Genomic DNA, 21645 nt, shown 5'->3' with positions numbered 1-21645 from the left:
CCCTTCATTCTTAAGTCTCAAATTGACAACAGATTATGCAACTACCACAGCAACCAAGGAGGCAGATGAAGAGGAGGACAGGAAAAGAGAAGTAGGTGCCTTCTCTGTTTTATACTCTACTTAAATTTGTATCTTTATGTTATTATTATTTTTCTTTATGTTTCTTTTTTGGGTTTTTAATTGTTTTTGCTATTGTCTCCCTGTTTGGAAGCAAAAAAGAAGTGGATGCATGGAGACAATAACTGAGGCAATGGTTTATATGGAAGGGGGAGGGGAATTAGGGAGTAATTAGTGGATCTGTGAGGCACGAGTGAGCATTAAGCTTATTTGACAATGGATATACAACTCTTTTCTAGAAGTGTTTTAAGTATGGAAATCTGAATGTTATATCAGGAACATTACAAAAGAAAGGGGGGGGGGACTTGATCTATGGTTACCATGTGTGAAGGAGGAAGAGTTTTTGCTTAGGGGATAGTGAATTAATTTTAATGGTGGTGGAAAAATATGCAGGGTGATTAAAATAATGGTTGTACAACATGAAAAGAATACTCAGTGGCACTGAATTACACATGCAGAAGTTGTTGAACTGGTGAAAGTTTTGTTACATACATTTTTGCAAGTATGTGAAATATATTACATGAATAATGATTATGGAGGGGAAAATTGTTCCATAATTGACTGTGGTAGAGATTGTACAACTCTTCTTGATATGATTGAGGTATTGAATTATACGATAACTTGAAAAGTGCCAATAAAAGTGATTTGTTTTGTTTTGAAGAGAAGCAAATTCTCAGAAATGTTCATCATTTTACCTCCCACTTTAACCCTACAGCCTGCACATTTCATGGGGTACCCTTGTACTAAGGGTAGAACTGGGCTGCCCAGAGAGAAAGTGAAACATTCCAAGAAAAATAGTATCCCCAGGAATTCCCTTCGTTATGGCTCACACCTCAGGCCAACTGTCTGCATTTCTACAAATCTACACATGGTTTTCAGGAAGAAATTATTTGTCCATAGTGAGTGCAAATGACGAAGGGTAGAGATTGACCTCACAGAACAAAGGTCAGAAAAATTCCCTCTAGAGGCCATTACTCAGCTGCTCCTACTCAGAACCATCCTCCTTCTGCTTCCACATGCACAGCACACGTGAATCACCTAGAGTAAAATATGGTAACAGAGCTCCAAGTCACAAATGAAAGTCAGACTTCTTAGGTCTTCATCCTTACCATGTTGATCATAGATGCCTGTGGAGGTAACACCCTTCTGGATTCTTCCTGGTGACATGAATGTCCTACCCTGTAAGCACCTTCATGTCAAAAACAATGATTTTCATCTTAGAATGGTTTTAAATTATATCCCCCCCTTTATTCCTAGGTGTGATTGTTCAGGTAGAGCTGCTACAGACCAGTCATGAGTTGGGAAAGCTATGTGCAATGTCTCAAAGTGCTATGTCTAACTTTCAGGTCTGCAGATATCAAGTTTCTAGATCTATCAGGTTCTGGGAAACACAACCTGTGTTAGGTGGCAAAGAAGTCTTGTGATGAGAGTCTTAGCAACAACTCAGTTTTCACATATTGATACATTGAAACCACAACAGCTCAACCAGCTGGGTGTACTTTAACTGAACAATCTGAAACCTGAGGACAATGACATGTAAATGTAGGAAACTTACCAGGAGACACAGTGAAGGCTAAATGGTCAAACATCTCAAGCATCACAACACTAACTGGGCAGCAGAGGGAGCTCAGGGTACATGGGACACAATCTTTGCCACAGGAGCAGGTGCAGGGGATGCCAAGTTTGTTTCCTCTTGTGTCTGGAGTTTCTCAGTTCACCCACGTGGAGTACCTCTTCAAGGACACTTCAGCAACTACAGTTCTCATGTCTCTTATTTTCCTGAAGGGAAGATCCTAAAAATTAAAATTCCTTGTTCTTCCTGAGAAGACAGGGGAGAAAGAAATCACACTTGGGACAAGTTGAAATCAATCCCAGAAGGACCGATAATCTCTCTAGGCTGTTAAAATCTGACCTCCATGTGCTTCTCTCAACACAATCAGTTACTCTCCATCCTAATTCTTTTTTACCAGTTACTGTAGGTTGAAACTATATGTGTGTGAATCCCAGCCCAAATATCTCCTGTGAAGAGAAAACAAAAGCAAACCTGATTTTACCATTTCTGAAATAATTGACAGTTGCATGTATTTTTGAAACTTGGAGAAACTGACATTTTGAGATTCTTAATAAAGCATCAAAATGTCTCATAGTCATTAGAAATCATATAATGGCGCTTGCCCCAATCCCAACTATGTGGACTCTCCCCCTTCCCTTCCCCCCACCCCTACCTAAAGAAGGCAATTCAGAGAACAGAACTGAAGCTGAAGCTTGGGGACATGTGCATCTGTGATTAGAGCACACGGGAGAAGCGAAGAGGGTAGGAGTGTGAGAAGAACACATCCTGACCCACTAATCCCCAAGGACGATATTACTGCTCATAGCAGATAAGGCACAGTGAGGATCATAGGGCCAGTCACACCACAAGACATGATGTCCCTAACTGAACCATATCACTATGGGGGACAACACTGGAGACTCAGGGTGGGACTTGTGTCTGATCAGACCCCATCACATTGGGGCAAAATACTAAGGGCATGCAACAGCAAGGGAAGCAAAGCAATGAAGTCCCCGGGGAATGCCAAAATTAGATGTTGGGGACAGTGTGACACAGCACCCCTTCAGACTCGACTTGAAAGCATTCCTAAAAGTCAAAAACCAGCCTGCAACGATTTATATGCATTTCTTGTTTTGTCACTGGCTATCTTTTTGTTGTTATTTCTGTTTGTTCGGTTGGTTTTGTCTTCCTCTGTTGTTTTGTTTGGCTTTGCCTTGTTTTTGTTCTTATTAATGTCTCTGCATGTCGATCTAGATAGAAGACTGGATAAACAATTCAGAGAAGGAAAAACAGGACCAGTGGTCCCGGGGGGACATGGGAGAAGGAGAGGTGGGAGAATAGAAGGTGGGGGTGAGGGGATCAACCAACCCAAGGTCAAGTTAACAACAAATGAACTAAAATCGTTGGAGAGAAAGCATAGGATGCCTAGTGGGGATTAATCGAGGGCAAAGTCAGAGCGAGGAATTACTGAAACTCAAATTAAGACTGAACATGTTAGTGGGGCAAGAGGAAAGTAAAAGGAAATGGAGGAAAAATTAGAAAGCAAAGGGCATTTACAGAGGTCTAAATATAGGCATATACCTATGTAAATATATTTATATGTAATGGCAGGGAAATAGATATGTTAGGTATTAAGGTTGAAGATGGAAACTGGACCTCAACTCAAGTACTCCCCAAATGTAAGAACACTTTGTTCTAAAACCCTGCATTCTGTGATGCTCACTTTCCCAACACGATGGCGGTCGACAAATTGGGTGCATAAGCAAATGTGGTGAAGAAAGCTGATGGTTCATTGCTATCAAAAGATATAGTGGCTCTGGTCTTACTGGCTTGAAGATAAACAAACAGACATGTAGTTGAGAAGCAAAAATGGAAGAAGCACACCAGTCTGTGTGATCATGAAGTGTCCATGTGATCATGTATCAGGCATCAAAGACCCAGAACAAAAAAAAATTTTTTAATCATATCCATGTGAATGAAGAAGTGTGTGCAGTGGAGACCCAAAGCCCATCTATAGACAATTGGAAATCCCCTTACATATGGGTCACAAGAAAGAGAAGAGTCAGTCAGAGTGTACTACAGCACCAATGAAACAGACAACTTTCCTCTAGTTCTTTAATGCTTCTCCCCCCACTATCATGACCTCAATTCTACCTTACAAATCTGACTAGACCAGAGCACGTTCACTTCTACAGCTAAGATCTCACAACAAAAGGAATCCAGGACAGATAAAACCCTCAGGGCCAATAATGAGAATAGAGATACCAAGAGGATAATGGGAAGATGGGAGTAGAAAGGGGGCATCAATCACAAGGACTGACATATAACTCCCTCCCAGTGGGACAAACAATGGAAAAATGGGTGAAGGGAGACAGTGGAAAATGTAAAATAAAAATTTATAATTTATCAAGGTTCATGAAGGAAGAAGAGTGGGAGAGGGAGGGGGGAAATGAGGAGCTGATATCAAGGGCTCAGGTAGAAAGCAAACACTTCCAACATGATGATGGCAGCATATGTACAAATGAGCTTGACAATGGACGAATGCATGGATGGTGATATGAGCCATAAGAGCCCCCAATAAAAGTATTTAATAAAAAAGAAAGCATTAGTATTGTAAAGCATAATACCTAGATTTGGAGAACAAAATCAACTCCTTAACCATGGGAGACTTCCTCTAGTTTTAGGAAGATGCCCTGGAAACGTCCTGATGTGTTATGCAAATTCACGAACAGCATTGGCTTCTCTGGGAGATGTAGAGATCTTCAGCATTTAAAGAACATCTAAGTGTAACTTGATACCTTAAAATTCTTGGTGTGCAAAAGATTTGTGAAGGGAAGGCAAGCTTGATTAAGGCAAGACAAACCTGCAGGGAAGGAGCAAAACTCAGGAGCCACTGTCATATTCAGCTCTAGTGGACAATTAGGGAAGGTCTAGAAGGTGATGATGAGGGTTTTACTTTTAGCATATGAATTTCCTTTCCAAAAGATAATTTAAAACAGAATTAGACAAGGGAAGCTTGTGTCAGATTAAATATATATTTCTACGGGGAATATTTAACTGCATCAAGAAAAGAATAAGCACCACACAGAGGGGTGGGGAGGAGGTGGGCACATTTCAAGGAAGTGTCTCTAACTGTAGGTTGACATTTCCATTAAGTCAATTCTTTCTCATAACAACCCTATAGGATAGAATAGGACTGCCCTTCTAGGCTTCTGCGTCTGTAAACCTTCATGGGTGTGGAGAGCATTCTTTCCCCTGCACAGCCATTGGAGATTTAAAATGATTGACCTTGCATTTAGCAGCCCATCGCATAATGAACTCCACACGCAGAGCTCTCCAAGATATCTAGAACATCCTTAGCTACTCTTGGAGTGACTCTCTTAGAAGTCATTCAACATTACTTATGACTATATAGGCAAAAGGTATGCAAATAGACATCTCCCCTGCTGATGAAAACCATCCAAGTCCCAACTCTGAAGTTCTTGGAGAGGTGCTCCAACTCTGGAATTCCCAGGTGCCAACATTCAGGACTGAACACATCAAGTCACCATGGAATCTGTATTGAGCTCAATTTTCCTTTTTGGAATTTCAAATGGTGCTTTGATGCAGATAAAGTGTGTATGAGGGGGCGTGAGTGAGAGGCAGTGAATATGTTATGATTTCCATCATCAGGATGTCGGTGTGTTTACAGGTGTCCAGTGTGAGGTGGAGCTATGGAATCTGAGGGAGACTTTAGGCAGCCTGAGGCTTCTCTGAGACTCTCCCCTGCTGTCTCTGCATTCACTGTCTGTGTGTATAATACACAGAGGGTCTGCCTAGGCCCAGAGAATGGGCGGAAGTGGGTTTCATACATTAATAGTGTTGGTAGGAAAAGCCACATAGATTCTCTGAAGGGCCAATTTACCATCTCCAGAGACAATAGTAAGAATATACTATAACTTCAAATGGACAATCTGAAATTCGAGGACATAGCTCTGTAATTCTGTGCAAAAGACTCAACAGTTGGTAGTTATATAATCTGGTGTAAATTTGGGACTTGAGAGGATAAAGAGGGAAGGGTTGGAGTCTGTCAATTGGGTCATAGCCAATGATGCCTATGTGTGGGCATCTCGATCTCCTGAGAATTCTGGGAAATCCCATATTCCATCTTTGAGGGGAAGACACTCTTTCTAATCCCTGGGAGACACCCTACTGACAAGGGTGACCCCCTGTGAGACATCCCTGAGTAGAAGCCATGTGGATCTACCTCATGAAGCCCTGGGTGCTGGAGAATCCATGTAGAGCCCCCGTCAGCACTGAGAAACTTACAATGCCACTCGATCCAAAGACTTTCTGCCCACTTTCCTGTGATCATCTTGCATTCTGGATCATTGCATGTACTTCATAAGTCTGAAGAGGAATTTATACATTGGTATCCGACATATGTGCAAATTATGGACTTATGGGCTTGGACCTAACTGGGGTTGAGATGCTTTCTTAATGTACAATTGCCCTTTATATTAAATCTCTTATACACAATATGCGTGTGTCTATGGATTTGTTTCTCTAATCTACCCAGACCAACGCATACAGTTAGGGGAAGTCAGAGTTAACCAAGACACGAATGTACTCTAGTGGAAGAGGTTAGGCTGCAGGGGCCCTCAGGACCCAGAACACAGGTCTCAGACCGAGGAGCAGGTGCAGATGGAGCTTCACCACTGGCTTCCTGTTGTGTCTGGGGATTCTTCTCCTTCTCGGTATCCCTCAGGGAATCAGTGCATCTCCTCACATCTTTCTCAAACACTCACCCAATCTCCCTGTGACGATAGGATGATTTTGAACTTAGTTTCTGTTTCGTTTTCCCCTTGAATCGCGCCACATTTCCCATATAATTGGTAATTCCTGCATCTAGGATGAATTCTGTTCACATCATCTGCTTCATCAAGCTCTTTATGCCTTGCATTCAATACCCCTCCTGTATTCCCTCCTTCCCTGGGACAACAGTCCCTGCTGTGCAAAGGATCTCATTTTATTAGCTTGTGTGTATATATATTTTTCCAGACAACATATTACAAGAACTTATCACCAGTAGCCCAATCCTATATCAAGTCGCCTGTCTCCATTCATCCAATCGGAGACTTTCTTCTCTGAGTTCATTCATTTTATTAATTCACAGCTCCTGTCTGCCCTTGTCCACCACAGACTGATTTTAGAGTCCGTTTTTTTTTTCTCCAAAGGCTGTTTGTTTAATTCAGTACTTGTGAATATTGATACAAGAGTGGGAAAAGGGAGACAAGACACATTTTATGCTTAGTCTCAAGGTACCTCCACAGAACTCACCTCCCTTCGTGCCCTATGTCCCCTTGTGCATGGGCTATACACGTCCTATTCTGCACAGGGCACCCACAGGTTCCCTTCAAGTTCTGTGGGTGGCTATGCCTCCACATATTATTGAGAGCAGAATATCCTTCTCTAGAGACATGACCAGGAACTGATTTTCCCTCAATTAGCAGTGTGACTGCTGTAGTTACGATCGTGTATTTCTGAGTCGGACACACAGAGGGAAAGGTTGTGGGAACCCAGACACAAACACCAATACAGGGATATGGCTGGGCTCAGGGGTCACTGAAAGCCCACAGATAAAAGGGGCCCTCAGGGGAGAAATGTAGAGGAGCCTAAGAAGGATTAGTTAAATTAGGTACCTATTTCCTCTACCTGCAGAGAAAAATGTCCCTACCACAGACCTCCACATTCTTGTAGCTCAGTGTATGTTCTTGTATGCACTTTATGTCTGTGTGTTTTGTGTGTGCTAGCACATTGCCTTAAGATGTTATACAATGTGACAGAACTTGTAGTCTGTTCTGCATTTATTTTATTATTATAATTCTAGTATATTTTAGTGTGTCTTTGTGGTTTTTCTTAAGTAAATGCATGTGTATTTATTAATCTGAGGGTATTATATGAAGATTTGTTAGTTGTAGTAGATGTGCTAATTTGTTCACAATATGCATGTGTATGTTAATATGACTGTTAGAATACAAATGTCATTTTGTGAGTTTCCTGCTAGTGTGTGTTCACTCCAACTCATCTGGGCTCTTCATCAAACTTTATGAGCTCGCATCTCCTTGAATAATCTACTGAGTGTTAAGAAATGACTTAGGCTGGGGGAATCCATTAGAGGCCCATAGTAATATGCACAGCAGAGTGTGCTAATCAGTGAAACTTCTTTTTGAAGTGGACAATAAGAGACAGAGGGACATGAACAGCAAATCCTAGAGGTGAGCTGGTCAATGCAGAGACAGCCTTAACTAGGAAACAGGCCAAGGGGGATGCTTATTTTCTCCTCTCTGCAGCTCTTGTGTTTACAGATGGCAATGATAAAGCCTTTGTAGAAGGATGCATGCTATACTCAAAGAAAGCCTAGTTGTAGGTAAATGGGTAATGCCAAGAGCCAAGGTGACGGCTGAAGCTTGAAGGTAAATGAGATGGATCAAGGAAAGAGATAACTTATCTTCCGTCATCTTTGCCCAGAGCATGAGGTTCAAGCTCTCTAAATAATGTTCAACTGATGACAAACAACACAAACTGTTGGAAAGGGCTTATTCACTTGTATTCTAGGATGTCCCATCCATAGACTTGGGCTTCTAGGAAGAGGGTGGATAGCTAGTGTGTGGGCATGAGCTTGTAAAACATGCTCCACCAGGAGGCTGAAGGGGTAGGAAGACAAAATGAGTGTGGAGGGAAGAGGCTGTGCTGCGATCAAGTGGGGAGGCATTAGCCTGAGTGGCTACTTGGATATCATTACCATTGGCCTTTTGCAAGCACCAGTGAGTTTCTAAGGCAAGGAGGTGTGAAGTGGCAGTTATCTGACAGAGGTGTAGGTTAGTGCCCCTATAAAACTAATCTGCAAATCAGCCTACTAGAGAAATACACACTTCATAAAATTTCTCCTACCCACTCATCATGCATATGTGGAATATAAGGCTCACCATTCCCCTATGTTATAAGTCCAGGTTCCAATTTCAGAGCTCTGGGGCAGGCAGGTTGAAGAACAAGGTTGGATTCTAGGACCCTTGTTGAAGGCCATAAAGACTCAGCCTTGAAACGGCTGAGAAGTCTCAAGACCTATGTGTCACTGTTTGCTGATTTCTTCTGTGAGTTTACATTTAGAACAGACTGTTAAGAACAAGAACGTGTGCAAGCTCTGGGAAAATAGGTCACAAGAGTTGCTATGTGTATCAAATATGCTTGCTTAACAATGAGATAATTAACCCCAGGTTGTTTCTGCATGGTTAAAAGGAGTATGAAAAATAAACGCGAGGCTTCAGTATTCACTATTGCCCTCCCAATAAATTCTGTCTCACTCCCTCTTTCAGGACTGTTCAACTCATTGGCTGGCTTGGACAAGAGTGGCGCCCAAACCAGGGACACTGAAAACGGGGGACAAAGTGAAGGACACCGTGGATTACAAAGGTGTACACAAAGAGATTGGTGGTGACGTGAGTAGCTATTGGGAGAAAAATGGGGCAAGGAAATAGTAAACAGATTTTTGTAAATATTTTTCAAGATATGTTAAAAGCTAGAGGAGCAAAAGTAAGCTACCAAAGAATAGAGAAGTTTTTAGATTTTGTGGTTAAGGTTTGTCCTTGGTTTCCTGAGGAAGGGACTGTAAATATTGAAACTTGGCAAAAAGTAGGGAAATGGTTAAAAGATCACTACACCACTAATGGACATAGAAGGTTCCCATAGACACGTTTAGCTTATGGGATTTAGTTAGGGATAGCCTGTACCATAGGCATGAGGGACTCCAGCCTGAACACCAATTTGCATGCTCAAACAAAAGTGAAAGTAAACTTCCTTCTGCGCCTCTGCCTCCTCCTCAACCACTGAAGTCACTGAAAAGTTAACTGGAGGGCTTTGAAAGCAAGGATGAGGAACCCCTTGACCCAGGCGATGTGGAGCCCTTAGAGGACAAGGTGGCACATTATCATGATGAGGATTTGGGTATTTTCGCTGCCTCCGAGGCACTTCAACCTGAGGATCAAAACCTGGTGCAAGATACTCAGAAGTCCTGCCCAGATTAAACAAAGGTGGTAGGCTGGCAGGAAGCTTATGCATCATTAGCAGCAAAGATGAGGAAAATGCAAGTCAAGTTAATAGAAAAGCAGTCTGAGATAGAGTCCCATGAATGGGTGCCAAAACTTACTGGGGCCAAGGTATTTCAGAGGCTTCAGAGTGCATTCAGTGAAAGGAATCCTTTTCTAGAAGACTTGCCAGTTGCAGCACTGGTTGTGACTGGGGCTCCAGGAAAGGATCTATGCTTAGTGCTGCTGCACATGCAGCAAAACAAGGAGAGGATATAGGGGAGTTCAGTATGCAGTTCCCTGTAACTGAGTGACAGGATGCCCAGGGTAATCTGATGAGAGATCATACTCCTATTCCTTTCAAACAGCTAAAAGAATTCAAGGTTGCTTGTGACCAATATGTCCCGAGTACCCTTTTACTCAATCTTTATTAGATACACTTTCCATCGCGGTACTTGCCCTCACAGAATGGAAACAATTGGCTTTTGAAAATGCCAGGCAGTGCTGAGACCTTTTAGAAAAAAGGGCAACATGTCCGAATATATCAGACTATGCTCGGACATTGGACCTTTCTTTACTCAGGGGCTTGCGACAGCAGCTGCTTTGTAAGGAAAAACAGTAAAGGAGGGTTAATAATACTATGGAACTTATGGGAGCCCTGCAGGCTGGGCTCCCTTCCCCCTCTGCTATTCCAGCCAATACATATGAGATCATTTTAGATTTAAAAGATTGTTTTTATACCATGCCCTTGGATCCAAATGATTGTAAAAGATTTGCCTTTAACGTCCCTTCCACCAACTTCAAAGAGCCTATGAAGAGATCTCATTGGCTTGTTTTGCCTCAAGGCTTGGCCCCGAACCGGTATTAATATGGGGACGAGGGCATGTTTGTGTTTTTACGCAGGATGCTGATGGAGCACGGTGGCTGCCTGAAGAGTTGGTGCGGTTTGCAAACCATGCGGATGGTAATTTGCCTCGGTGTGTTTCTGAGGACATTGCTCAGTGAGCAGTATAGGCTTCTGTTCCTGATTTACCCTTCTTACATCCTCCTGTCTGGGAAGGTCTGGAAATCAAGGTGTGAGTTAATGACTCATGCCCTCCCTGTACAAAGTGAAGGAAATGTAATCTCACCCACTCCGCAGTCTTTTTCCCCTTGTGGACTAGAGACTCAAAAGAATAAAAGCATATTGTAGAGATTGTGTCTCACGGACAAGCCCATCAGGTATAATATCTCAAAGGAATTATATATCATAGCTTGGTCTCGCAACCAGGACAATACTAAAAAAAAACACTGCTGAATGGGAAAGGGGGCTGTCTGTAGGACTTTGGTGGTCAGACTCGGGTTTTCCACAAATTCAATGGTGGAAAATAGGGGCTGCTTTAGTGGACACGAAGCTTATGGGCCCTTCCTCCAGACCGCAGGGAAACGTTACTGCCTGCGTACCATCGCCTTATGTACTTTTGGCAGGGAATATTACTATAGATCATGATGATTCTAAGTTTAACATGTCTTGTAATAATTGTAATTTGTCTACTTTTATTACCTGGTCCCCTGAAGATATTATCATCGCCATTTTGTATCAATCTTCTTTTGTTATGCTACCAGTGAATATTACTGGGGCTTGGTGTTCAGAAAGAGGGTTATAGGTATTAGAAGAGATTGAAAAGCATTAACCAGACCCATGTGCTTTGTAGGTTTGCTTATAGCAAGTATTTTACATATACTAAGTTTAGGTGCTACTGCTACTACTGCAGCAATTGTACTTTCACAAATCATACAAACTGCCCACTGTGTAAATGAATTATCCAAAAATGTGACTACTGTGTTGGGAACTCAAGAAGATATAGACAGGAAGTTAGAACAAAAAGTAAATGCTCTTTATGACATGGTCATGTATTTAGGAGATGAGGTGCAAGGGCTTAAGGCCAGGTCTAGTCTACAGTGCCATGCTGTACGTACATGGATCTGTGTTACACCTAAATAGTACAATAACAGTCAGTATAGCTGGATTAAAGTGAAGAACCATCTTCAAGGTATATAGCACAATACTAATGAGTCTTTAGATTTATTACAACTCCATCAAAAAATATTAGCCATAAAATATGCTAAGTCTCTTGATTTTGATGCCGCTAAACTTGCTGAGGATTGGCTCCAGCACATTTGAGTTGCTTTCCCTTCATTAGGAAATCTCAGAGGCCTACCTCACATGCTTATGTCTCTAGTCAGAGCGGGAGTGTGTGTATTGTTGATCTCATGCATACTCCCTATGATACTGCACAGGGTTATGGTTGAATTATTGGACTTAAGAACAAAGCTTCATGAAGTACACCTGTGCACTTTGCCCCCTCCCCAAACAGGGGTGTAAGACGGAGGCTGGTTAGTCAGAGATGCGTAAGATGGAATCTGAGTTTCCCAAACTAAGACGGGTCATAGTCACCAACAGGACTGTGACTGATGACAGGTAAGGGTGATTTGAGGACTCCACAACCTAAGACAGGCACAGTCAGTTGCCGACATTTTGAGTAAAGACACCTTCAGTAAATAGAAAAGGGGGAGATGTTGAAGGCCATTAAGACTCAGCCTTGAAAGGACAGAATTCTCATGACCTATGTATCATTGTGTGCTGATTTCTTCTGCGACTTTATGTTTAGAATAGACACTTAAAAACAAGAACAAGGAAGTATGCAAATGTATCAAATGTAGTTGCTTAACAATGAGATAATTAACCCCGGTTGTATCTGCATGGATAAAAAAAATATGTAAAATAAACTCCAGGCTTCAGTATTCCCTGTTGCCCTCCCAATACTTTTTGTCTCTCCTTTTTCCTTAATCATCACTCCCCCTTTCAGGACTGTTTGACTAGTCGGCTGGCTCTGACAGCCTCTCATTTATCAAAACTCTTAATCTAAAGCTTGAGTAAATTTTAACTCCTTCCAGAAAATTGGTTAGCTTATGGAAAAAAGACCAAACAAAAACCCTGAATACTGAAAATAATAGTCAAGAGATCAATAGTTACACTGTATTAGCTAAATCTGCTGAACTATGCCTCTTTAGAGTATTGAAAGGAAAAGATATTACCTCGAGGACTCGGTTCACCTGACCAAAACATGCTATTGTCAATTGATTTCATGTGCATTTGAAAGATGGACAAAGGAAGGCTGAGGAACAATGAATGCATTAGAATTGTGGTTCTGGTCAAGAATATCTCACTTACCATGGACAGGCAAAGGACAAACAAGTCTGTCTTGGAATAAGTAATGACAGAGTGCTACTTAGAGGTAAGGATGGTGAGAGTTCATATTATATACTTTGGACATATTATCAGAAAACATCATTCCTTGAAAAGGATACTCTGTTTGCAAAAGACGAAGGGCAGTGAAAAACATGAATCCCTCTACTAAATGGATTAACAAAGTGACTGCGACAATTTGTTCACCCTCACATCAGGGCCCACCAAACCCCAAGCATGATATTCTTGCTCGAATTGGCCAATGCACAGAGAGGACCATAGGCCCAGCCACACCACAAGACACAACATCCCTCAATGACCCATAGCACTATGAGGGACAACACTAGTGGCACAGTGTGGGAAATGTGCTCGATCTGACTCCACCACACTGGGGCAAAATGCTAAGGGCATGCAACAGAGCAGCAAGGGGAGCAAAGCAATGAAGTGCCCGGGAAATAAAAAAATAGAGTGTGTGGCCAAGGCATGGTACCACATCAAACTCAACCGATAGTAAAATACTCTTAATGGTCAAAAAACAAACCTGGGACGATTTCTAGTCTTTTCCCTTTTTCTCCAATAGTTGTTTTTTGTTTGTTTTGCTCTGTCTTGTGTTTGTGCTTACTATTGTCTTTGCATGTCTATCTAGATAAGATAGGCAAGATAAACACACCAGAGGAGAAAACAATGGGGCTGATGGTTCTGGGGGGGGATACAGGAGACAGGGAAGCGGGGGGGGGGGGAAAGGAAGTGGTTGTTAACCTGGGGTCAAGGACACAAGTAATCTAAAATCCTAAAATCGATGTCGAAGATACTCTGGGATGCCTGGTAGGGCGTGATCAAGGGCAATGTAATGAGAGGAATTACTGAAAACTGATGAATGCCAAACATGATAGTGGGACAAGAGGAAAGTAAAAGGAAATAGAGGGAAGTACCAGGAGACAAAGGGCATTTATAAATTTCTAAATACAGTCATTTGCATATTTAAATATATATGATGAAATGGAAATAAATCTATGTACATATATTTAAATGTTAAGTATTAAGGTAGCAGACGGACATTGGACCTCTATTCCAGTACTCCCTCAATGAAAGGAGACTTTGCTCTAATAACCTGGCATTCTGTGATGCTCAGCTTCCTGACACAATCAATTAAGACAAAATGGTGCAGAAAGTTGATGCTGTCTGCCTATCAAAATAATAGCATCTGGGGTCCTAAAGGTCATCTAGCTGAGAAGCAACAAACTCCACATGGAAGAAGCACACAAACCCGTGTGATCATGAGGTATCAATAGGATCAGGGATCAGGCATCAGAGACACAAAACAAAAAATCCTATCAATGTCAAAGAGGGGGAGTATGGAATGAGACATACAGTCCATCTGTAGGCAAGTGGACACCCCCTTACAGAAGGGCATTTTATAAACTAAACCAGGACACTTGTAAATATATATACATATATATGTATATATATTTATGTGCTGTATACATCTATTATATATATTATATATAATCATGATATATAAAATCATTCTATATAATATATATAATCATTATATATTATTATGTATTATATATAATGGATAGACATATAAAGCACAAAAGAATATAGCAGCTAATTAGTCCACACGGCTGTACAAAGTGCTCAGTTCATCTCACTTCCATGAAACATTTAATATACTGGAAATCCTTCAACTCATGAGAGCCCCTGGGTCCAAGGTCAAGGAAGCAGACAGGTGAGTCTTATGTAGGGCAATGCAGGTAGTGTGGACACAGGAAGCAAACAGAAGGTCAGGTCATCAACAGTCAGCAAGACAATAGGATCCAACAGTCCCAAGCTCAAGTGATGTATAAACCAGCAACATGATGAACCACTTCTCGAAGGAATCTCAAGTTCTAGCGACCTGATCCACAGGTTGGCAGTCCCACTGTTAGTGTAGCTCACAAGTTGGGGCAGAGAACTAGCAGGCACACCCTGATCTGATCAGAAGGGAGCAAGAGAGAGAGAGAGAGAGAGAGAGAGAGAGAGAGAGAGAGAGAGAGAGAGAGAGAGAGGCAGGATTTGCCTAGCCATTTATCTATTTGCCCTCCAATCAAACTGCAACATTATTAATACCATGTTCCTATTGCCCAAGTTGGCACAATAAACCAACCTATCAGAAAAGGTGAAAGGATGAGAAGAGCCAGTTAGGGTGCAGTATAGCACCAATGAAACATACAACTTTTCTCTACATCTTTAGTGCTCCCTCCCCCCCACCCCCCCTCCCCGCCCCACTATCATGAACCCAAACCTACCATACAATTCTGGCTAGACTAGAGAAAGCACATGGTTACCGATAAGAGCTAGAAACACAGGGAATCAAGGGCAGATAAAACCCAGCAGGACCGGTAATCAGAGTAGCAATACCAGGGGGGTAAGTAGTAGGTGGGGGGTGAAGGAGGAAATAAACACAATGATCTACATATAACTCCTTCTCAGGAATGGACAACAGAAAAGGGGTGGAAGGGAGACATCGGTCAATATAAGACACGAAAAAGCAATAAAAACATAAATTATCATGGCTTCATGAGGGAGGAAAAAAACGAGGAGCTGATACAAAGGGCTCAAGTATAAAGAAAAATTTTAAAAACAATTGATAGCAACATATGTACAAATGTGCTTAACACAATGGATGTATGCATGGATTGTAATACAAGCTGTATAAGCCCCTAATAAAATGAGTTAAAATAAATAAATTAATTAAATTTTTAAAAACATACATTCATCCTCAATTGTGAGGATGGCACAGGAGAGTGCAGTGCTTTGTTGTGCAATGGGTCCCTGTGAAATCGAATTGACTCAATGACAGCTGACATAACAGTCTCAGAATCCACAAATATGCATCCAGCACAAACACAAAGACATTAGTGTGTGTTTACATAAGGTATTATTTCTCTCATTAAAAAAGGGAAGAGGTTTCTTCAGTTAATAAAATTGGAACAAACAAGGTGACAACGAAATCACTGAGGCATTCCTACCCCTCATTAATCCATTCTTTTGGTGAGCTGAAGGCAGTTCTCTAAGGGCCTCACAGCATGCCAGATGGCAGAGTATTTTCACAAACATGAGCTCTAGTCTAAGGGCAGCACAGTCACTAAGTTTTTGGTTTTTTTTACAAACCCTTGTGTGGAGGGCTGACTTTCAATAGATCGCAGCGAGGGAGCTGCTCTGCTATGTACAAAACCCCGACCCAGAAGCAGGTCGTCTACGAATGGTTTAGCACCAGGCTCCCCACGAACGTGCGGTACGTGACGGGCGAGGGGGCGGCCGCCTTTCCGGCCGCGACCCGTTTCCCGGGACGTGGGGCACTCTGTACCAGACCCCGGTTCCGAAGCACAGCGGGGGCAAGCGCGTGGCCGGCCGAGGCGGATGCGCTCGTGGCCCGCCTGCCGGCGGGGACGGCAGAGCACCAGCTATCCGAGGCCAACCGAGGCTCCGCGGCGCTGCCGTATCGTTCCTCCTGGGCGGGATTCTGACTTAGAGGCGTTCAGTCATAATCCCACAGATGGTAGCTTCGCCCCATTGGCTCCCCAGCCAAGCACATACACCAAAGTCACTAAGTTTTGAGTAGCTATTTGTCTTTCAAGGAAACTGTGAATCATGTAGTCCTGTACACTGAGGGTTCAGCTGGAAGATCAGAGATCTAGCAGAGCAAGAGACTGACAATAGTTAACTCACTGGATTTCAGTATGTTTAGAAGGTCTATAATCAATTGAATCAAAATAAAATGTCATGAGAAACTTCCAGCCTAACTGTATGATACATGAAAACTAAAAATTTTGGCAGAGTATTCACAAAAGATGAATAAACACTTTTTTTTTTACTGTTTTGTTGTTTAAGTTCAACTTATTGGGTTCCAACATAACAATAGTTTTGAGAGAGTACTTAGTAACACCATCTATGAGACCAGAAGTAACCTGAGACCAATGTCAGATAATGATACTTTAAGAAAACTGTAGACCAGTGTTGATAAGGGATCTGAATGAAAAAGTTACATTAAAAGCAGGAAACTGAGACAGATAATATATTAAAATAAGTATGTATCATGATTAATTCTAATCATCCCAGAACTGAATTAACACAAGAAAATAAACACTCAGATATGTCTACTGATGGGGGGGAAAGTCAATTATCTAAATAGACACAGAATACATACTAAACAAAGTCAAAAGCTTTTCACGTTAAAAACAACTACAAATCTAACATGAAATGGGTCAAATCCAATATGCTAATACACATTCATGAAAAAAACTGCAAATTTCACATGTAGAAGAGGAAAAAATTCACACTACCTCAGAATCAGCATAAACATACGTGTCCATTTCCACCACTCATATTAAAAATTGTACTAGCTAGATTAATCAGAAAAAAAGAATTAATAAAAGGAAGAAAAACTTCCAGAAACAAATGAAAATTCCTTCTTCATCATAAATTGATGATTTCATATAAAAAGATGCCAAATAGGTGATAAATGCTATAGCTAGTAAATGTAAAAAAGTTGTAGGCTACATTTCAACACTCAAAAATAATTTGGTACTTAAATCCCTAGTGATTAACTGCTAATCTCCAACTCCCAAACTATTAACTCTTATATATTAAGATGCTGCCCATCTTTCCAACACACCGATACCCTCCTAAAACACAAGAGGAGGAGGAGGTGATGCTGTTTGCTAGCGAATAGTGAGCTGGCCAGCCCGGCTGCAGGGCTAAAATGGGCACAAACAGGAATAGCGGATTTATATACGCACTTGGCAGGTAGCACACATATTTCCGAACAAGACTACTGGTCGACCTCCTTAGTGGTGATCCAAAAGGATACTACAAAAACGTGTGCATGGTACACACACATGCACATATGTACACACAAAAATCACGTAAGTAAAATAATAGAATTGAAAATAGACATTTTGTGAAACATTTTGAAACAATGATAAGATCTAAGAAACTAAAATGGAATCCAACTCAACTATTTAAAAGTTTGTGAGAACAGGAGGGAGAGCCTGGGGACCCCAGGGTTGGAGAGCGCCGACAGTGGGCCAGGGATCCAACTGGCATGCTGACACACAGTGCACAATGTGAGCATCTCCAACGTGTTTTCCTAATAGGATCTACCAGTCGACCACCTACGTAGTGTCTAGAAAAACAATTAAGTCCCCACTCAGTGGCTGGTATACCCACCTTGTCGGGCAGGGGGCAGCCTGGGAATCCAGATTAGGGGCCATCAGGGTGTGTGGAAGCTGCTCCAATCTCTCTCTTTCTCCTCCTTCCGCTCCTCTGTCCTCCCTCCTCTCTCCTCTAACCCAGCCCTTCTCTCTCCACCCCCATCTTACAGGAGAGATCAGATCAAATCATTCCAACATTGAAGGATTAAAAAGTGACATCACTATGAACACTTGGCCACCACAAGCCAGTTATCCCTGTGGTAACTTTTCCAGCAATTCCTGCTGAAAACCCAAAAGGTCAGAGGAATCTGGAGGTCCTGCTTTCACAGTCTATATTCCTGAAAATCAAGATCCTGCAAGCTTTAGCCCTTCTGCTCCAGGGGAGGTTTCTGTCCTCCCTCAGCTCACCTTAAGACACCTACATTACCTTTGCCAGGTGTACTGTCCCAGTCAAACAACCCACTTGACCCTGATAAGTCCATGGAGACTCTAGCTAAGGCTCAGAGGGAGCACTGTAAGAAATGCCAGTGCAGCAGCAGAGGCTTACTTTTGTGTATGTGCACAAGGTGCTCCATTAAGTCCTCTTGGACTTCAGCATCTCATTCAGGGCCATGGACATCGTGCACTCGTTGATCGACAACTGTGGGCTCATCGCCTACCAGGCATCTCAACTGGCACATTCCAAACTGCTCCACCATCAAAGCCTGGGACATCCTGGCAACTGTGCGCCTGCTGTTGCCCTGCAGGCAGGCTGGCCAGCTCTCGCTGCACTCTGGTAAAGTAAATTGTCCTTCAGCCTCACAACGTTCATAACCCAAGGGCCCATTTCAGGGTCACTTCCATTTTCATCCCCAAAATAGAAGTCAAGTACTTTAGCATTACTTTTTTTTTGTTTCTTTGTTTCAGTTTGTTTTTTTGATTCTTCTGTATATAGTTTAGTTAGATTGCTTTTATGATGGAGAACTTTCTTTTTTTCTTTAACACTTTTTGGGGCACTGAATCCACATATCCCACAAATTCCCACAATTCCATAGTTCAGCCATCTTAAGCACTGCAAAATCATTACCACAATCGATTTCATATTGTCTATTTTCCCACCATGATTCAATGGCCTTTAAAAAGGCTTATTAGTCACTTTCAGTTCTAGTGTTCAGTCCCCTCAATCCTTCATTCTTAGTCCCCAACTCCGCCAGCCACCCACCCCGACCCCACCCAGACATCCTTACAAACCATCGCATGTTATTTCATCTCCAGATATCCACTCCTTCTGTGCTTCACAAACTGAACCCAACAGAAGCAATAAAGAATACCAAGGAAAGGAAATGGGAATGGTTTAAAAAACCATAGTAATATATAGATAGAATTCTAAACAAGGGGTTAAGAAAAAAAAGGGCCGCGACCAATATTTTAAAGCCAGGCAAGACGTTTCTGTCACGAACTCAGCAAGAAATCTTGTGCCTAGAACAGACTCTGATCGGGTCCAGAGGGAGGTCAGCAGAACAAGACTCCGGGGCTCACCTTTGAGCTGAGGAGGTGCAAGGAGTCTCGGGGAGCAGGCATCGCTGTGTGGAAGGAAACAAGGGAGGGGGGTTAGGAAACTCACAAAGCAACAAATCTGGGAACCCGGACCCCAAAACCCCAGCCGTGATCCCCTTTCTCCAACAGGGACTCCCACCATGAACCCCACCCAATCCGAAAGCGGGAAATAGGACTGGCCTTAGGGACACCCGCCCACCTCTCACCAAGAGAAGCGCTGGCAGGGTTCCTGGGGGAGAGAAAGGGCGCTTGCACCCTAGTCAGCTGGACTAAAATAGCCTCCGCCCACATACATGTCCCGGAGCCCAGAGCCTCCCACCTGGGAGCGCCGGCAACAGGGTGCTCAGGCTGTGGGCGCTTCTCTGGCACCCCAAGCAGAGTACCGACAGTGGAATCCTTGCAGTGAGTTGCAGTTCAGAATAAGACACCGCCACTTCCGGCCCTGTCTGGGCGTGAACCGGGGTGGGAGGAGCTGGCGGGGTCAGAGAGGGGTAGGGGTCTGCCTTCACTTCCTCTCAAGGCAGCTCTTTCCCCGCCCATTTCTGCTGAGATGCCAGCACAGGCGCCTGGTGAGGGGGTGGGCGGGGCCTGGCCGGCTTGGGGCGGGGCTTTGGGAGGAGCCAGAGAGGAGAGAGGCGGTCCACGCCAAAGGGCCCACACCTGTGGCTGAAACTCCAGCGGCAAAGACTCAGATAACAATGGCTGAGGCACCAGTAATTTGGCCCTTTGCAGAGGGAGTGCATGGGTGACATGGTTGAGATAGAACCATGTACATTGGGTGTGGATGTGCATCCTCCTAACAAACTGGAAACACCCAACCCCCCAACTCTGCCAAAGTGTTAATGGGGCTGAAGCAAGAACTGAGGGTCCCTGCTTAACATATGAGTTCAAACAGTTACCGTACCATGGGCTCAGAAGATAAAGGGGGGCCTGGCCTCTATCACTTTCTGTTTATAAGGACAGGACTCCCTCATATGCAAATTATCTTTCAGGCACTAGGGTACAATTTCACCCTTGGGGTGGGAAAACTATCAGTTCTCTTCAGACAGGGCTGTGGGTCTCTTGGGAAACAGAGCTGTGGTCTAAAGATGCTATTGCTGTGTGTTCTGCTGTGCCTGGTGACAGTTCCCCAAGGTGAGAGATTCAGATATCCGACCTGGGTCTATGAAGATAGTTATGACTTCAAGTGACTGACATGGAATATTTTTTTTTTAATTTGCAGGCGTCCTGTCCCAGGTGCAGCTTCAGGAGTCGGGTCCAGGATTGGTGAAGCCCTCCCAGAAGCTGTCCCTCTCCTGCATTGTCTCTGGTTTCTCCATAACAAGCAGTGGTTACTGTTGGAGCTGGATCCGCCAGACCTCGGGGAAGGGGCTGCAGTGGATGGGGTGCATAGATTATGGTGGTAATACAGGTTATAACCCGTCCTTCCAAAGCCGACTCTCCATCACCAGAGACACATCGAAGAATCAGTTCTCCCGGCAGCTGAGCTCCGTGACCGCTGAGGACACGGCTACGTATTACTGTGCAAGGAGCACAGTGAGGGGAAGTCAGTGTGAGCCCAGACACAAACCTCCCCTGCAGGGAAGACACTGGGCAGCAGGGGGCGCAGAGAACCCAGCCTTAGACAGGCACAGATGGATGACAGGGAGGATTTCCTGTTGGAATTAGGGCTTTCTCACTTAACTCTTAGCCTCCCCTGGCACAGGTTTTCATTTTGCCATCTTTTTATCTATTTTACATTGGGATGCAAAGTTCAATGTCAGTAGTTTGAAATCACCAGCTCCTCCAAGCGAGAAAGATGAGGCTGTTTGCTCCTCCAAAAGATTAACAGTGTCTGACACCCTACGGAGCAGTTCTACTCTGTCCTAGAATCACTGTGATTCGGGATTCAACGGTGCCAATGGCTTATAGTTATCGAATTTCTGAATTTGCATCTTGTTTTGTTTATTT

General features: G+C 43.1%; 2 long non-coding RNA genes across 2 annotated transcripts in view; both read right to left on the bottom strand.

The window, feature by feature from the left end:
- LOC142436107 (uncharacterized) overlaps window positions 1-20152 on the bottom strand; it is a 52830-nt gene extending 32678 nt beyond the window's left edge. The window contains exons 1-2 of the long non-coding RNA XR_012781780.1: window positions 20015-20152; window positions 19678-19721 (exon numbers count right to left, since the gene is read on the bottom strand). This is a non-coding gene — a long non-coding RNA (uncharacterized LOC142436107). The remainder of the gene's footprint in view (window positions 1-19677; window positions 19722-20014) is intronic.
- LOC142436108 (uncharacterized) lies at window positions 1078-19010 on the bottom strand. Its single transcript, XR_012781781.1, has 3 exons — window positions 18707-19010; window positions 1673-1936; window positions 1078-1306 (listed from the first exon to the last, which is right to left on the bottom strand). It is a non-coding gene; the product is annotated as an uncharacterized LOC142436108 (long non-coding RNA).
- Window positions 20153-21645: the final 1493 nt, after the last annotated feature.

The sequence above is a fragment of the Tenrec ecaudatus genome, unplaced genomic scaffold, assembly GCF_050624435.1.
Source record: "Tenrec ecaudatus isolate mTenEca1 unplaced genomic scaffold, mTenEca1.hap1 Scaffold_1513, whole genome shotgun sequence".
Taxonomy (NCBI): Eukaryota; Metazoa; Chordata; class Mammalia; order Afrosoricida; family Tenrecidae; genus Tenrec; species Tenrec ecaudatus.
Note: the sequence above shows the minus strand (reverse complement) of the source record. Positions and strands in the feature narration are given on the sequence as shown.